Source organism: Alligator sinensis, unplaced genomic scaffold, assembly GCF_000455745.1.
Source record: "Alligator sinensis unplaced genomic scaffold, ASM45574v1 scaffold461_1, whole genome shotgun sequence".
In the NCBI taxonomy this organism is placed as follows: Eukaryota; Metazoa; Chordata; order Crocodylia; family Alligatoridae; genus Alligator; species Alligator sinensis.
Window position 1 is genome coordinate 303,414 of NW_005842986.1, and position 14,949 is coordinate 318,362.

General features: G+C 44.2%; 1 long non-coding RNA gene across 1 annotated transcript in view; it reads left to right on the forward strand.

The window, feature by feature from the left end:
• The window catches only part of LOC102385723, a 15,993-nt gene extending 4,781 nt beyond the window's left edge, over nt 1-11,212 (forward strand). Inside the window, exons 3-4 of the long non-coding RNA XR_325256.1 lie at nt 7,650-7,824; nt 10,931-11,212. This is a non-coding gene — a long non-coding RNA (uncharacterized LOC102385723). The remainder of the gene's footprint in view (nt 1-7,649; nt 7,825-10,930) is intronic.
• Nucleotides 11,213-14,949: the final 3,737 nt, after the last annotated feature.

Consider the following 14,949-nt stretch of genomic DNA (forward strand, 5'->3'; position numbering starts at 1 on the left):
AGCCATCTGGTCCCCGTTGGGGGGCCAAACCCCTTGTGTGGGGGCTGAATCCCCTGTTGGGGGGCTGAACTCCTTGTGTGAGAGCCATCGCCCCTGTGAGTGGACAGTAAAAGATGTATTCATGAAACATGTATTTAGAGTTCACTTTATTATTAAGATAAGAGACTTGCTTTAACACTGTAGGATGTATCAATAAAACGTCCAACTGATTGCTGTCTCTGTCTTGCTCTCTCTCTCTTCATAGTGGCCTTTTGTTTTACTTGTGGAGGAACATGGATTTGGGGGTATTTTACAGAGTGACTTTGGGATTTTTTTTATAGCGATTTTTCAGTTTTCCAATAGGGAACACTAGAATTCCTGCTAGGGAGGCCAGTAGCAGGATCCTGCTGGTGCAGAGCTGGCATCTTGGACCCAGCTGGCTGTGGCTGACCTCCTGGCCAAATGGGGCCAGGAGGACATGCTTTGATAGTTCAAAGCAGGCCACCACACCCGGAACATCTTCTGGGTGATAGCTACCCAGATGGCCGGGCAAGGGGCGCACATGGCAGTAGTGCCGCACAGAGGCCAACCCTGCAACCACAGTCCACTGGCAGCTGGCCCAGAGGGGCAGATGCCTCTACTGGCTGTGCAGTCCTCATCTGGGTCTGGCAGGTGCACAGCCGCTCACAGCCAGGCAGCAGCCCCAGACTGCTGCAGTGGGTAGAGGGGGCAGGGAACTCTCAGGGCTGCTTCAGCAGTCCAGCTGGCACAAGGAATAGTGTCCCCAGGTACCAGTTGGCTGGGCCACAGAAGCTCCTGAGTGCTAGTAGCCCTGAGCTACTTGCCAGGGCAGCTTTTTATACAGCTGGGGCCAGGACAGGGCAACTTTTTATATTGCTGGGGACAGCACGGGTGCTGGCCCCGGGCTCTAGCTCCCCTTGGCTGCAGATCTGGCAGGAGCCAGGCAGGGTTATTTTTCTCCAAGTGGCACAATTTGCTCCACACCAAAGTCCATGTCCGAGCACGTGCGCTGAAGCAAACAGCCCCAGTTCAAATTTGCACTGCTTCTATTTGAGCTGCTGCAAGCACACGTGCTTGTATGTGTGGATGCGCCCTATCTGGGCAGATGGGTGCCATGGAACTTTTTCATGCAGAACCATAGCTGGGCATCAGGTAGAAGTCACTGCCATGGTGGCTGCTGGGTCCTGGTACTGGCCTGCCTAGGACCTGAGCTGGGCCATTCCAGCCTTCTGGTGCAAAATATTGCTGACCATTGGTATATATGGTTGTTTGGGGCCAACTATACCTGTGTAATTTCTCTTCATATTGTTGTTATTGTATAAGGATCAATAGGAGGTTTCAGCAAAATTACAAGAAGTTGATACAAGGCTGTGTGTTTGCAAAGAGCATGCTTTACTATTCTCCCCAAGATGAAAATATCTTAAAATGATGCCTCACTTCAGTGAATTACTCCAAAAAGTCATCCAAATGCTTTTATCAGCAAGCTGAAGTTTTTATGAGAGGGAAAAGACTAATGACTTAAATCCTGTGTGACTCTCCCTTTCAAACTGTCCCTAAATAATCCTCTCCCTTCTCCACTGCAGCATCTTACAAAGGAAGGAGACTTTACAAATAAGACTTGTAAGTTATCAGCAGCCCTACATTTTTCACTGCACCATTCCTTTCTGGTGTCTCCATTAGTGCCTCCTCCTGCTGTAGCTTGTAGGTAGACTTCTAGCTAACATGATCATTTGCTATAATGCAAGCTGCAAACCAACAGGCCTAGGGATCCGTACTGAGGTAGGTTCAGCATAACAGGAAGGCCTAAGGCATAAGTGTAGCTTGACATAAATGGATGACAGGGGATTTTTAATCACAAGATAAAATATCAGCCATAAGCAAGTTAGGCTAGAAACTAAGAGCACTGGCTGAGGATATCTTTGGGATTATTTTAAAGGAGTATAAGCAATAGATAGGTATAAGTACCAGTTGCATTAATATAAATGAAACTAATTGATGCAAATACTAATGCTAATAAAATAAATGGCTACATAACCTATAGACAGTCAGAATCCTATGAGAATTGGGTGAGGAAGTCCTGGTAAAGGAAAAAGATATCTCCACAAGTGTGTATTAGCAAGTGACACTTTCTAGCATAGTGCCATGCTAGACTTTCGGGAGAGTGGCTGCTTGCTGACTGGTAGAGGTCTAAGCTCCAACCTGTCCCACCTACTTCAGGTTTTCCCATAAGTAATGGTCTTAAGTAATATAAGCACTGGACATTCTGTCATACTTTTTCAGATCACAGGTGTCCTGTCTTTCTTGGCATGTCTAATTAACTTTTGTCGTCAGACCTGTGTGGAATGAGGTCCTCAGTTCAATAATAACTAAATTAAAGCATCTAATCTGGGGGTTTAATCCTGATACATCACTGCCTAGCAAAGTGTACTGCCAAGTTTGGTTCTACGCAAAGGATCAGTGGATGCATCTGCAAGTGCAATTAATGCAGAGCAGTCCCAGCTGGCAGGGGTCTGGGGGGTCAAGGGCTGTTGCGACCCAGTTCAAAGTGCTGCACAGGGGCTGGCTGGGGCACAAGGGTGCTTCAGTGTTAGCTAGCAGGCAGCCCCTGCACTGAAGCACCCTTGTGCACCAGCCATCCAGGTCAGCATCTGTACATGTGTTGTGACAGAGTACATAACTCCACCAGAGGATATAGTACTTATATCTGGCAGTACTATCCTATGGTGGAGTTCATTAGTTGACTCTATCCTAATAGCACTGCACATGTAGATGGTGACATTTTACTGCAGATCTAATTAGTCAGCTCTACAGTAAACATCTTGTGTAGATGGGCCCAGTACGAAGGACCCTTAAGTATCAGAAAAACCCTAGCTTGAAAATTTAAGTGAATTTTCAGGGGTACAGAGGCCTTGTGTTGGCCTTCTGCAACAGGGTGAATTTCAGGCTTAATGCTATGTGGACTACCATTGATTACAGCGGGATTCCTCATGTTAGTAAATTTGACAGTTCTACTCTAAAGCCCACTGAAATAAAATGTGCCCATTGACTTCAGCAGGCACTGGTTCAGTGCCTGTTCCCCTTAGTAAGCATTTAGAGAACTGGATTCTTCAGAGTCTTTCCACTAATTTTCACAGGCACTGGATCAGACCCTGTGTCTTTAAGCACCTTTGACCAGAGACTGTTATGTATTCTGTGCTATTTACAGCCCAGAGGCTATTGACAGCCCAGTCCTTAACAAATTACAATAAAGGAGCAAAGATTCTGTTACTAGGATAAGAGATTTTTGTTCACTAGAGTTTGTTAACATGTATCCAGCCCTATTAGGAACCACACTGTAACAAAGTGGCATTAGTATTTTCAGAAGCAGTTTCATGATGGGAATGAGATTTCATATGGCATGTCCAAAGATGCTGGACTTTGAAAATAATTGGCTTTTACATTGCAATCAGGAAATCATGTCATTTAGACACATCCTAAAAATGTGTAAAAGAAATGCTAGCGTCCCAAATTCAGCTGCTACAGTATGTTAGTACGTTCGCTACACACATTTTTCACAAGTAATAATGAGTGACAAAAATAACTGACCTACTTACAACTCTGCGAATACCTGTACCTCACATTTGGAGGCACTGAAATCAGCATGGAGACATTTAGAACAAGTCTATTCTTGAATACCCTTTTTAAACTCACTTTAAATTATTCCAATTTGAACAGTTTTTAATGTAATTTTTTTGTACACCTTGCAAACTCCCTGGAGCTGTTTTTGTGGTTCCAGACATACCCGTATTGAATACAGAATCCTGAATATTATTAATATTTTAACAGTTGTACTCCTATGTTAGAGGAGATTCCATTTCCAATATTACATTTTGCTTGATAGGTCATGTACAAATGGCCTGCTTGCCAAGCCAAACCTGTCCATCTTGTCAAAGATGGTTGTTCTTCCTTGGCGCAGATAGCTAGCTTACTTCCCAGAATGAGAAGGATCTTTGATCCTCTCATCTTATCACTGAAGATGAGAGTCATTCCAGTTAAGAGGATCAGCACTAGGCACAGGTTCCATTTAAACTCCATTTTGAGGAATTAAGGGGTAATGAAGTGGTGCTGGTCTCCTGCATAGGGTTTACTTTCATTCTAGGAAAACTTGAGCAAAACTTCTCAGGTGATGCCGGAAACATGACAAAAATACCAAAAATAAGTTTGCAGGCAGTATTAATTTATGTTATGTTCATTTTAGATTATACATTAGATTTTAGTCTGCCCAAACATGTTTCATCTGTAGACCTTTGTTTAAGTGCACCACTAGCTTCTGGATTAGAGAGAGGAACCAGCTGAGGAAATCAGTGGGTCAAAACTTCAGCAAAATATGGTATCAAGTCAATATATAGTCCTTTATCAAAGGATGTTAGTGGAGTGGTTACTATGAATCAAATGTAATTTATGGAGTGAAATGTTCTTATTTGTCTGGTTATATTTCTTCAGAGTAACTCAAATCTTATGCAAGTTACCAGGGGACAGTCACACTTGATTCTGTTTCATATTTGGTTAGCAGAGAAATACTAGAAGAAGAAATAAGGATGAACTTTGGAAGTATATGCTACCTATCTATAGCAGGAAACAGAATTTACCATAATGCTTGATTGATATGTGTGTGTGTGTGTGTGTGTATATATCTATTAGCAGGTCTTATGCAATTGATAATAAAAGAAAATGAGAGTTTCTCAAATTATAGATGATAACTTTCTAATACAAAAGGTAGTTGCCTAGGGACCAGTGCTCATGAGCTGATTACATTCATTATAGATGAACAGAAGATGGTTTACATCACTGACATCTATCTTTGATGTTTCAAAAGGCTAATTTCCGAAAGTTGAAGAAAATTACACAAAATTGATCGCAAGTTGTTTAAGAAGAACTGGTTTGGTTAAAGGTCCATACCAGTTAAAAAGGAAAATGGTAGCTATTTTATGTATTAGAAACTAAAAACAATATATAACACACATTAAAAAGGCAAAATAAAGAAAAAGTCAATATAAAACAGAAATTATGAGGTGTATAAAACTGATAAGGAAAACTTAAGACATCAACAACAACATATGGCTGTCTGGTCTAAGGATGGTAGAAAGGACTTTTTAAAGTGTATCATGGGGAAAACCACTAAAAGTGCTATCAGAACATTGTTAGCTGGAGAAAGTAAAACTATTAAAAATGAAGCAGAAATGCAGAAGTGTTAGATAAATATTTCTGTTCTGTATTTGAAAAGAATTAGAAAGATGTATCAATATTGTATAAGGACAATAAACTGCTTTTCAGGCTATGAGTAACTAAAGATGACACTAAACAACATATAGACCTCAATGATCTATTGAGGTCCCTTCCGACCCTAGCATCTATGAATCTATGAACATCTCTTAGTATAAGTGCCAATAAATAAGCAGACCTTGCTAATGGTCAGGGAGAAGGCACTTAAAGAGGTAGGCTTTTTTAGCCTGGCCAGACAGGCTGTGTCCACACAAGACATTTGGTTCCCTAGGGACAACTAGCAGCAGGACACCTTGTCCGCTGCTAGTTGTCCCAGGGAACGCCTGTGCCACATGCCTGTGCCACACGCCATCTAGTGCATGGCAGGTTACCCTGGGTGGGGTAGGAGAGGCTGAGGGCAGCACTGGGCTGGCCCCTGCAGCTTTTCCTGGGGTTCTGGGGGTCTCCTGGGGCTGCAGCAGTGACAATCCTGCCACTTGGAGCCTGGCCGGCAGCTGTCCAATTTTGAGCGATGTGTGCTGCTTTTGCATGAGGGAGGAGAGTCATTCAAGTTAAAGGACAATGGTGGCACAGGAGCAAATGAGGATGAACTGTCCAAGAATAAATCCAGGCTGGAAATGGGAAGACTTCTATTAGAGGAGTGAGGCTCTGGAGTAGACTTCCATTAGGAGTAGTGTGCACAAAAATCCTAACTAGTTCTAAGGTGGAGGTTGATCAGTTTATGAAAGGGATTATAAGTCATAGTTGACTGCAGTAGAAGGGGTCTGGATTCAACAATCCAGGTGATCCCTTCTATTTTTATGTCCTATGTTCCTATAACTACACCCAAGAGTCCTAAAAGAGCACTTTGAGTCATTTGCTGGCCCATTGACTTTAATTTTTAATAAAGTTTGAAAAACTGTGGGAAGTCTGCAAGAGCACCATTGCTGTGCCAATGACAGAAATGACTCAAATAATGTAAAACTGATACAGGATTCAACTGCTAATGAATTAAGGATGGGAATGTAGCTAGTTCCTCTCGATATGGTTTTGTGGAAATCACAGGTATTGTCGAATAACAAATCTGATTTCATTTTTAACAGGACAAGTTCAGTTGATAAAAATAATTGTGTAAATGTAATACACTTACACTTTTGTTAGCAGCTGATTTGGTATCACATGGCAATCTGATTAAAATGGCACCCAATATTACAATATATTTTATCTAAATATAGCTTATTTAAAATCGATTAATACTTGGCTAACAGAGAGACCTAATAAACAGTTCTCTCTGAGAATGTTTTAATGGGGTTCCACAGGGATCAATTCTAGGCCTGAAGCTATTTAACATTTTTATGAATGATGTGGAAGTAAATATAAAATCATTGGTGATAAAATGGTAAATAATGATGGGAACCAGGAAGGCATACGGAATGTTCTGGATCACTTGATAATCCAGGGCCATTCAAACAAAAAGTGTTTTGATAAAGCCAATAGGGCTGTGCGAAATTTCACCAGCCATTTTGTTTCGACACGGTTTCAACTAATTTCGAGGTCGAAACAGCAAAATCAGAATGAAACAAAGGCCCTCGAAATGGCCTTGAAACAAAACGAGGCTAGTCGAAACATTGTGACCATAGGCTGGGGATGGGAAGTCAGTCCAGCTGGACTGACTTCCCATCCCCAGCGCAAGTTCTAGCAGGGGAAGGGAAGTCAGCCCAACTGGGATGACACCCCATCGCTGGTGCAAGATCGCACTGGGGGGCGGCGAGACGGCCCAGCTGGGCTGCTTTCCCATCCCCCGTGCTAGATCACGCTGCATGATCTAGCACCAGGGATGTGGTGCTAAATTGGGCCCCTGGCGTGATCTAGCCTTTCCGTTTCAATGGAACGGAATGGAACAACTGTTTCGAATCAAAATGAAATTTGAAACGGAACGCTGTTCAGTCAAACCAGCGCAACTCGAGGCGAAACGGAACGGTGCCATTTTGCACAGCCCTAATAGCCAAATGCAAAGTCATTTCTAGGAACAGTGAATGCAGGTTACAGAACAGGCAACCATTGTCTGGCGAGCAGCGACTGAAAAGGATTTAATAGTGGCCATAATGGATGAACAACTCAACAGCTTTTACTGTAGCAGAAAGTGTAAATTCTTTCTGCCACAGATGTTTAAGTAGTGAATAGGGAGGCAAACTTACCTATACAGACAGCTTTGTTGAGATTAACACTGGAACAGCATTCAGTTCTGCTGTCCAAAATTTAAAACAGAAAAATTGGAGGGCATCATGAGGCACCAAAATTATTCAAAGGCAGGAAAAACTATCTTACAGCAGGATATTTATGGAGCTCCGTGTTTGGTTCATCCAGCAGAAGGGTGATTAAATTATACTTTTATCAATTCCTTACAGGGGGAAAATAATTTGGTACTGAAGGCGCACCAATCAAGTGAGGAATGTGAGAACAAGAACCAGGGGCTGGAAGTTCAAGTCAAACACATTCAAGTCAAACAAATGAAGAAATGAAACACAGTTTTTTTCCCCAGCAAGATTGATTAACCACTAGGACCAACTGCCAAGGGACCAGGTGAACTCTCTATCCCTTTTAACGCTTCAAATCCAGACTGGCTGTCTTTCTGGAACATATAGGTTAGCCAAACACAAGATATTGAACTTAATGCAGGGGTATCTGGATGTAGTTGCCTGGCCTATGATATCAAAGCTGATGATGTGCTGGTTACTTCTGGCTTTAAACTCTATGACTGCATCCAGGCGAATGAGCACATGCTTGTTGTGGCATCTCAAAGCAGTTTGAGATGCTGCAAGAGGCATGCTAAGAATGTAAAAGTATTCCCTACAACATGAACAAAAAAAATGTTCCCTGTGTTACATATTTGCAGCGTAGACTCTAAATTTGATACTGGGAAATCTTGGTATGAAAAAAACCCACCGGAAAAAAGCAGTGCAGGGCAACTGGAGGCTGGGCCCTCGAAGGAGACACTCTGGCACCCAGCCAGAGCATCTTTATGGCTACCCTGTGTCCCTGCTGCTCCAGCACTCTGCCTCAGGGTGCTGTGGCAAATAGGAGCAGAGCAAGACTGCAGTGGTGACTTGGACCCAGGCTCTGTCTCAGGTAAGTAGGGCCGTGGGGGTGAATGGACTGTGGGTGTTGGGGGGGGGACTGCTCAGCAGGGGGTAGGCCCCCGCCTGCCCACCCCCACATGGCACACAGCTCCCCCCCCCCCAGCAACAGCAGTAGCCATCAGCGAGCTTGTGGCCCACTGTTGTCAGAGCCCCCGGTGGCGCAGCACTACCTGAGACCCAGCAGCTGCATATGGCACTGGCCCGGCCACTGGTGCGCACCCTCAAACAGAACCAGGCCATTCTTGCTGTCACCTGGGCTCCCGGCACCGCATGCAGGGGCTGCACACCATCAAGCCAGGCCACTCCTTCATCCATAGAGCCAGCCCAACCCAACGGTGCTTGGGACACATGGAAGCAGGGCTCAGCCCAGACCAAGGATGTGCAGCTTCTGCCTGCAGTGTGGGAGCCCGGGTGGCAGCAAGAGCAGCCTGGTCCTGGCTGCGGGTACATGCCAGTGGCCAGGCCAGTGCCATGTGCAGCCACTCGGTCTGAGGTGGTGCTCTGCGCTGCCGGGGGGCTGTGCCTGCAGCAGGCCGTGAGTGCCCTGATGGCCACTGCGGGCTGCTGTGGGAGGGCTGTGCACCATGTGAACAGGGAGCCCACCCTTCCCAAGCAGTCCCCCCCCACCCCCACAACCCTACTTACTGGGGCAGAGCCTGGGTCTGATCCAGTGCTGCAGCCTTGCTCTGCGCTTATTTGCTCCAGCATGCTGAGGCAGCTTGCTGGGGCAGCAGGGGCATGAGGCAGCCATGGAGGACCCAGCCTCCAGTTGCCTGCGCCGCTTTTTTCCAATGGGTTTTTTTTCATACTGGGATTTCCCAGCATAAAATTTAGAGTCCATGCTGCAAATATGCAGGGCAGGGAACACTTGTTCATTCTTGGTGTGCCTCTTGTGGCGTCTCAAACTGCTTTGAGGCACTGCAACAGGCACATGCTCGCTCATCTGGACGTAGTGTATAGGTACATCCAGTTGAGCGTGGACATGTGGTATGTGGCACTGCAGACAAGCGGTTTGCAGCGCCGCAGACTGTCTTAAAAAAGTGGGGCAGCACATATGGCGGCAGAGTGTGCCGCTGGAAACTGGAGCCTGGCCGGCTGGAACTACACATCAGCTACTGTCCAGGCTCCATGCTGCTGGATTGACATGGCTGTAGCCAGGGGTGACTGGTGCCTCCTGAGCAGTGACAAGTCGGGGGCCAATCTCGGTGGGGGGCACATACCCTCCCATACCACCCCTACCAGTTGCCTGTGGCTGCAGCCCCTGGAAGCCCTCAGAACCCCAGGTAAACCTGCTGGGACCAGCCCAGGTGCTGGCCTAGCCTCCCCTACCCCACTTGGGACAAAGTGCCATGTGCCAAAGTGCACATGCATGGGCATTTCCTGGGGACAAGCAGCAGCAGCATGCTGCTATTTGTCCCTCAGGAAACACGTGTTCTCACTTGTGGGGACATACCCTAGGGGCATGTCTACCCATTCAGGGGTGTACATTTGCTGTGGCACAAATTTCTGCTGCTTCTTTTTGATGCTGTGCATCCACCTGCATGTGGGGTTTGCTGCAGGGCAAAATGGCTTGGTTTGGGGAAACTGCTGTTTCCCCCCTCCTCCCAGCTCCTGTCATGCTGGAGGAGCTGGGGGACACACAAAGCAGTAGAGATGCTCTGGCTGGCAGCCAGAGCATCTCCTTAGAGCAGCGGTTCTCAACCTTTTTTGTGCCAGGACCATTTGTAAACATCAGTGGCCCGTCCCAACCTAGTACCCCTCAATCTGAAACACTAGAAAACACTAGAAAATATTGAAAAATTTGCTTATCTAAATATCAAATAATATGTCTACCAAGGAAACATGTTTTTTAAGCAAGTAAGTAGGCATGCAAAGTCTGCAGCACCTGTTCACAAAACACAGTTACACTGCATAGCTGTTTTCTGGAAAGTTTTAGATAAAATAATCTGAGCCCTGAACTACTAGAAGATGAGGCAGTGAGTTAGATTACATCAGGATTGCTAAACAACTGTACAGATGGAAGAATGAGCAGATAAGGAACTTTCCGCACAGTACATTTCAGCAACAGGTTTCAACCAAAATGTTTCTTTCCATAGAAAAATGCCCATCTTTCAAAATCAATATATATTTAAAAATCTTTTGACTTTTAGAAATTCTCAGCTCATTTTTTTTAATATTTTCATATTTTATAGTGATTTTTATGAAAATGTTAAAAAGAAAATTAATCACACTTTTGATTAAAGATTGTGGAAAAATGTTGAGATTCTGTAAGTTATTGGAGTGTCCTACAAATGAGATGCATCTATGTAAGGAAGTGGTTAATAGCTAGGTTGCTTGCTGTTGGCTCTTAGGATTATATAGGTGAGGGCCTGTCTTTTTAGGGATGATCAAATTTGTATTTGTGTATTGCATATGGCTTCTTTGATGCTTCCCTTTCCATGGAGCTCTTAAGAGAAATGACTCAGAAATTCTGCAATGTTTCATTTCATTTGTCTAGTATTTAACCATCTCTCCACCCTCCAGCATTGTCTTGTTTTCCCCAAACGCAGCATGGAAGATGTACAGTCATGGCCCCACTAGAACTGACATGGAAAGGATCACACTACCGTCCTAAAGGGCAATGAAGAAGGCGTGCTTCCCTGCACCTGACAGTGCTCCAGAAGACACTGTCTCTCTCAGGCTCAACATACGTTGAAGCCCACGCCCACCCCCACCCCCCTCGCAGCAATGTGAGGTCCTGCCTCCAGCACAAGGAACTCTGCCCTGTATTTGTAGCTCATTGTCTCCATTTTCATATGCAGAGTTGTTCAAGAAAACACTTGCATAAAAAACCCAACATGTCATCACCATCAAGCATTTCAAGCCCAACTGCACTCTCAAAGCAGGGAGACTTGCAAACATCTAATACAAGTAGGAAAGATGAATAATATATGAAAGAAAAAGCAAAAACCAGGAAACAGTCAGAAGTCTGAGCAGCTAATTGCTGTACACTCCAGATTACAAAACTGACAGACAAGGAGACATCTGTGAGCCATGTAGCATGGATGAATCACAGCAACAGAGGCAGCACATTGGAACCACATATGAAACACCTCACCTCCTTGCCCTCCTCTAAGCATATATACTTTCTTTACACATTGCCCAGGTTCACAATCTTGCAGTGTTATCCAGAGTGTTGCTATTAGTATAGGAGTTTAAAAGAATGCTGCATATTTTATAAACAGATGAATAGACCTGCAACATCTGTGACCACTGCCCACAAAAGTCTGTTATCTTCCAAGGTTATTCTCAAGAAACAGTTTGAAAAATAGTATGAAACCACACAACTGGAAGATACAGCCAGCTCTGTCTCTGAAAAACTGGACTCTTCTTGGTCTCCATACCTTCCCAAGCCTTGCTTATTTCCTGCCCCTTTATTTTTGCTTTCATACTTTCTTGTTCTTTAGCTTGTTCTACTTCACTGTAGGCAAAAGTGGCATACAAAGTCATCTTTTTTGCCTTATAGAGTCAGAAGGGGCCTGAAAGGCCCCCTAGGCCAGCCTATTTCCAAGCCTGCCTTTAGAGGGCACATTTAAAAATGTATTCTGAGTGCATCTACATGAGCTATTAATGCACAGCAATATTAATGCACAGCAATACATTCCAGCTCAACATGCTGTGGAGGGGCTGGCTGGGGCATGAGGATGCTCCAGTGTAGGGCTAGTCAGCAGGCAGCCCTTGCACTGAAGCATCCTCGTGTCCCAGTCAGCCTCATGAGCATCTACATGTGCAGTGCTGTGAAGTAAAAAAATTGACAGCAGGGTACTGTCAAGGAGTACCCTGCTGTGGAGTTTATTAGTTTACTCCAGCCTAATAGCTTTGAACACGCAGGCACGGAGACATTTACTGATGAGCTAATTCTCCACAGTAAACACCTTGTGTAGACATGCCCTCTGACTTCACTTCTACTCCTAATGATAATCCCTGGGTATAAACTAGAGCACACACCCAGGAGTACTGGTATCTCTGAGACAGAAATGAATTATTAAAGTACACCTATGATACATTTCTGTTCTGGCTTTCTTTTGTCAAATCTCCTCTCGTGCTACGTGTTCACTCAGTGATACCTAAGATTGGCGCTCATCTTAGTTACATGTATGACTACAGCTAATAAAATTAACCAGCCTTTTTTACATCTAGACAGTATACAACTTCCTGTTAGGTACAGTCAGTTCTACCAGCTGGTTCCAGTTCATCCCTGGGGAGCTGCCATGACTTATATACTTTTATATAAGAGATGAGCTAGGTCCTTTTACTACGTGTACGAAACTACATGTTGAATGCCTAGTTTGATTTACAACAGTTGCCATTTAATTACATTATTTGTACAGAAGCTTTCAGAATCAAACCGTTCTTGTAGTTCCTGGGTGATTTACAGAGATCTGAATTATATGAAGTCTTCTACTGTGGCAGGGAAGAAAAGTGAGACACTCAAAAACCAAACCAAGCCAAGCCAGCAAAGACGAATCTACCTACTTCTCTAGTATTGTTAGTATGGACCCGATCTTCTGTGTAGGTCTTCCTTATCCCACAGGAGGATCAGACACTTCTCTCCCTACTTCTGCCTTTGACCTCATAAGAGATAATTTCCCATGAAATGCTACCTGCGATGGCCTTCCAGCTGTCTGGGATGAAGTAAAAATCTAGCCATTAAAATGGAGCTGTAGGAATTGCAAGGCCCACAGAATTGCTGTGGTAGGAATTACTGTGGTCCCGGGGCTATGTTCAAATGCAGCACCTTGGCATCAGGCCATTGTCCTGCCTTCAGTGGCTCTGCTCACATGCACACAGGATCCCTTTGATTCATGGAGAACCACAGATCATTCTGCATGGCACAAACTTCATCTCTCGTGAATCAATCTGGAGAGAATGCTGTGTGTAACACCATGCCCCTGATTAGGTTGTGGGCAGCAAAGATTGCATGTGGCATCTCTGAGCCTTAAGGTGGGGGTTTCTGCTAAGTTAAAAAGTCCAGCTCTCAACCATGGCTGCAGCAGGTTCATCAACCTCAGGATGCAGATTGCCCAACACTGAAGAGGGGCAAAGCTCTGCATATATCCAGAGGCCCTCCCCTGTGTCCCTCTGTCCCCATGCCACCACTTGCAGGATGTTACCCAGAGGTGAAGGAATGACAGCTTTAGTTCAAAATACTTTCATAACCCTTTTTCATTCTAGTTCTTTCTGTTCAGATACCTAAGTAACCACAGCTGTCTCTGCTGGGCTAGATCAGACAAGAGTCTCAGACAAATTTCTTTGGGGTCTGGAAACCTTTGTAGCTTTACACGTGGATCCTTCCCTTCTTCATTTCATAGGCTTCTATTCCTCGGCTTTGGGCTAGCTTCTTCTTCATTGCAGTTGCAGAATAGCATGCTAGAAAATAGGTGCTGTTCCTAGCAGCCTTTCCCTTTGATTCGATTAATTCCATAGCATTCTATACCTTCAGCAGCACATTTGTTATTTGACAGTTTTTACTTTATATTTCATTTGCCATTTGTCAGCCCTGTAGCATACATTCAAATTCCTTTTTGATGTTTTCATGTTATCTACAAACACTTTAAAGTCATAGTATTCAGTCAGTTCCCTGGTTCTCATGAAGCTCACTTTAATAATGGTAACTCCCTCTAGTGGTTGAAAGAGAATTGTGTTGTTAAAATCTTGAAACAGTTTCAGGCTCCTGTGAAAATAGCACATGTACATATAAAAAGACACTCAGAGGGCTAAGACTCTCTGAGTAGACCTGTGATGTAATCCAGTACAAAATGCATTAATGGACAAAGGATGTAATGCTTCCACCTTATAACTGCCAAGTCCTTTGCAATGAGAAGCAAGGACTCTTTTGTGATATCTTTTATCTCTCCCTGCTATACAGTTGGTATCATAAAAGATATCACAGAAGAACCCTTACCTCTTATATTTTCTCTGACAACTGTACATACAACACTCCAAACGTACTACAAGCCATTTGCATCCAGATTGCTCAATTCATCAGCCTCAAATACTACTAATATGCTGGAAAATACAGAAATAGACCAATACAAAATGTAATTTTTTCCCTGTACCATGGTTTGAAACATCGGAAGCTTCAATAACCATTGATATAATGCCCTAGTTTCAAGACTTGTGCTAATTTTTTTAATATAAGAAGAAATAAACAAGCAAGAGGAGTGCCATCAATGCTGTCAAGATAGCAAGGCTAACAGGAGCTCAAGCAGATCTGGCCTTCAGATATGCCCACTTCTCTTATTTAAAATTCCCATGGATCTAATTTACCTGTCCATCTAGTTCACTTCCCAGGGATTTATATGGCTCTCACCGCTGTCATTTCTGGCTCAGGGGCTGAGAGACTTTCAGTGAAGGGACCCTGCTGTGGATTCTGCATAAATGTAGATCAAGATGTGGCCATGTATTTTCACCCTCCGTTCACAGTGTGATATGCATGGATTTCTAGGATTTCCCTCAGTAATAGTGTGATTCACGAAGATAAAGCAGGGCCCTAGTCAAGAAGGTAGCAAGACAGGAAAATGTCCAG